The sequence below is a fragment of the Schistocerca americana genome, chromosome 8 (genome assembly GCF_021461395.2).
Source record: "Schistocerca americana isolate TAMUIC-IGC-003095 chromosome 8, iqSchAmer2.1, whole genome shotgun sequence".
NCBI lineage: Eukaryota > Metazoa > Arthropoda > Insecta > Orthoptera > Acrididae > Schistocerca > Schistocerca americana.
The window spans coordinates 439,140,172-439,144,583 of NC_060126.1; positions in this window are offsets into that span (position 1 = coordinate 439,140,172).

Consider the following 4,412-nt stretch of genomic DNA (forward strand, 5'->3'; position numbering starts at 1 on the left):
GACAAGCGCGAAATTTGAATAGACATCGTCTTTCAGATGTAAAAATACTCCTACCAACATTCGTTGATGTCATACAACTCCATCTTGGTGTTTTCCATCAACGTACATTTTCGTTTCCTATAGATTTGACTCGACATATGTCAACGATTTTGTATGGTTACGTATTTATCTTATTCATCTTCTGTGCATCTTTCACAAGTGCCTCTTGCAGTTTGTCTGCTTCTTGTTGTGGGTTTTTCTATTTTCTCCTTTCGTAAAACAAATTGAATTTGTCGTTATGTTGTCGTGCGGCTGGTCCCGGCGGAGGTTCGAGTCCTCCCTCGGGCATGGGTGTGTATTTGTCGTTAGGATAATTTGGGTTAAGTAGTGTGTAAGCTTAGGGACTGATGACCTTAGCAGTTAAGTCCAATAAGATTTCACACACATCTGAACATTTTTTTCGTATGTTGTCCACGGATGTGAACCTGACCACTTTTATGCCTATTCGATCCTATGCTGGATTCACTATTTCGTATCCCCTCTTTAATTTACTCATTGCGTATTTCTCCCGTTGAAACTTGCAACAACTTCTACTTCTTCGTTTTTAGTAGGTCCCACATCCTTATATCCTAAGTTTCTAAAACGGCTTCAGTTTCAGTCTTTAGTTCATAAACAACATATTCTTCACGGTACACCGGTTACATGTAACTCGGCACTTACAGAACAGCTCTACAGAAGAATTTCTCAACAGTTCTCCCAGACCTGGTTAAAAACAATGAAAATTACGACTCGCTGGACAAAACTACGAATTCGACCACTAATTTGCGGGAGATTATGGTGCAAATGGCTCTGAGCACTATGGGACTCAACATCTTAGGTCATAAGTCCCCTAGAACTTAGAACTACTTAAACCTAACTAACCTAAGGACATCACACACACCCATGCCCAAGGCAGGACTCTAACCTGCGACCGTAGCAGTCCCGCGGTTCCGGACTGCAGCGCCACAACCGCACGGCCACCGCGGCCGGCGCGGGAGATGATCATTGAAACCACGTGGCCATCTTCGACCCGAAACTGTCGTCCTGACGACACACACACGCAGTGTGTTGTATCCTCGGAAGCTTCATGCTGCAAAGGTGGGACAGGTTTCTGGCTGCACAGCCACCTTCAGTGACCGTGAATAACCTCACATCAGAGGCTGGGTTGTCATGTAGAAGACAATGATGACGGTGAATGTGGTTCGTTGAAAAACCAAATGACAATTAACAGCAAAATGCCGTCCTCACGTTGCAAGTGTCTTTCGTGGCCAGAAAGGTGTTGTATGTACTTGTGAATGCATTTCGTGTGAGCAAAGTGAATTCTAACGTTGGCAAATTGTTAGTGATCTTTCAGTGAGTGCTTTCCTAACTCAGGTATCCGTAGTGTCTGGTGTTTCGAAAGGAATCGTATCGGATTTCCACCGCACACAGGAATGGCGGAGGAACATCGTCCGCTAAGTCACAACACGGGCTAAAGTATGTGTTGAGTAATCGTGACTTATAGCCACTGAAGAAGAGTGTGACGAAAAATAAAAGTACGAGAGCTGTAAAACTCACTACAGAACTGAATGTCGCAGTCGCGTTTACTGTCAGCGCCAAAAACAGGCGAAGGGAGCTCGATAAGGAAGGCACTGGAGGGCGAGCTGGAATTCCAGCACCACACATCAGTGATGCAAATGTCCGTAAAAAGTAGACGTGGTGCCGAAGACATACAAACCGCGCTATTGAGCTTTGGAAGAATGTCATTAGGTAGGATGAGTCTTGCTTCACACTGTTTTCAATTTTTGTCCGAGTTTGCGGCCCGAGAGTGAAACATGGTGGGGGTTCGGAGATAATTTAGGCGGTTATATAGTGGTATTTCACGGGTCGAATGGGTACTCTGCAAGGGCACATTACTGCCAAGGATAAGGTGTCCGTCCTGGCTGATCAGTGTTTTCCTCAGTGGTGATACTGTGTCGGAAAATGACGCGGCCCCTGTTCAAAGAGCTCACATGGACCAGTACTGGTTTTGTGAGCACGACGATGAATTTTTGCATCTCCTCTGACCACCACATTCACCGGATCTCAAAATTATTGAGACTTTTCGGATTTACTTTGGAAAGACGGTTGCTCGTTCGCTATCCACCTGCATCGCCGTTACCTAGATGTTTTGCAGGAAGAACTGTATAAGATTCATTTGAAAACTACACAGGACATGTATTTTTACGTTCCGAGACGACTGGAAGCTGTTTAGAATGGAAAGGTTTTCGTACACCGTTTGTCCACAGAATACAGGAGTTTACAGGCAGTACCATAGTATTGACATTGTGGAACACTCAAGTCAAGAAACGTGATCTGTATACGGTCCACGCTTACGAAAGAAAGGAGAACTCAGTCCGGTTCTTCCACAGAGACGGGAGTCGGTGACCTCTCGCCGTACGCATTTCCAGCAAGGAATGCGTCATGGCGGTCATGTTCTCTCTCCTTGCTGTTCCATTTTGTTTACAGCTAGAGCTCAGTACGAATGACGATATCACTAGGATAACACATTTCTTTTATAATTGATCTTATTTTTTACATTATTATAACATGCAGTCTGATTAAAAATTAGTGGATAACGGATCCACGCCATAAAACCAAGACATCTAATAACCCTTCAAGTTAAGCCTCCATAGTACACTACGGGCCATTAAAATTGCTACACCACCAAGATGACGTGCTACAGACTCGAAATCTAACCGACAGGAAGAAGATGCTGTGATATGCAAATGATTAGCTTTTCAGATTATTCACACAAGGTTGGCGACACCTACATCGTGCTGACACGAGGAAAGTTTCCAGCCGATTTCTCATACACAAACAGCAGTTGATCGTATTGCCTGGTGAAACGTTGTTGTGATGCCTCGTGTAAGGAGGAGAAATGCCTACCATCACGTTTCCGACTTTGATAAAGGTCGGATTGTAGCCTATCGCGATTGCGGGTTATCGTATCGCGACATTGGTGCTCGCGTTGATGGAGATCGAATGACTGTTAGAAAAATGTGGAATCGGTGGGTTTAGGAGAGTAATACGGAACGCAGTGCTGGATCTCAACGGCCTGTTATCACTGGCAGACGAGATGACAGGCATCTTATCCGCATGGCTGTAACGAATCTTGCAGCCACTTCTCGATCCCTGAGTCAACAGATAGGGACATTTGCAAGACAACAACCATCTGCACCAACAGTTCGCCAACGTTTGCAGCAGCATGGACTTTCAGCTCGGAGACCATGGTTGCGGTTACCCTTGACGCTGCATCACAGACAGGAGTGCCTGCGATGGTGTCCTCAACGACGAACCTGGGCGCACGAATGGCAAAACGTCATTTTTTCGGATGAATCCAGGTTCCGTTTATAGCATCATGGTGGTTGCATCCACGTTTGGCGACATCGCGGTGAACGCACATTGTAAGCGTGTATTCGTCATCGCCATACTGGCGTATCACCCGACGTGATGGTATGGGGTGCCATTGGTTACATGTCTCGGTCACATCTTGTTCGCATTGACGGCACTTTGAACTGTGGACGTTGCATTTCAGATGTGTTACGACCCGTGGCTCTGCCCTTCATTCGATCCCTGCGAAACCCTACATTTCAGCAGGATAATGCACGACCGCATACTGCACGTCCTGTACGAGCATTTCTGGATACAGAAAATGTTCGACTGCGGCCCTGGCCAGCACATTCTCCAAATCTCTCACCAACTGAAAATGTCTGGTCAATGGTGGCCGAGCAACTGCCTCGTCACAATTCGCCAGTCACTACTCTGGATGAACTGTGGTATCGTGTTGAAGCTGCATGGGAAGCTGTACCTGTACACGCCATCCAAGCTCTGTTTGACTAAATGCCCATGCGTATCAAGGCCGTTATTACGGCCAGAGGTGGTTGTTCCGGGTACTGATTTCTCAGAATCTATGCACCCAAATTCTGAGAAAATGTAATCACATGTCAGTTCTAGTATAATATATTTGCCCAATGAAAGCCGATTATCATCTGCATTTTTTCTTGGTGTAGCAATTTTAATGGCCAGTAGTGTATTAACAGACCTGAGTTACCCACACCAGTTTTAAATATTCTGCCTATTCCTAATGCTACTGCTAATGCTACTGTCAGCTGTACCCCCATATAAGCTCTTTCTATTTCCCTCCCTCCCACCTTCCCTCCCTTATCTCTCATATATGCACACACACGCACGCACACAAACACACACACACACACACAAACACGCACACACAAAACAACAACAAAGACGAGAGAGGAAAAGAGAGGGAGATGGCAAACGCAGAGACATACGGGTTGGGACCGAGGCCTGAAATGAGAATTTGGAAGTCTTTTGTGTCAGTAGTAATTTATTTTTGTTACAGAAGTATACAGCGT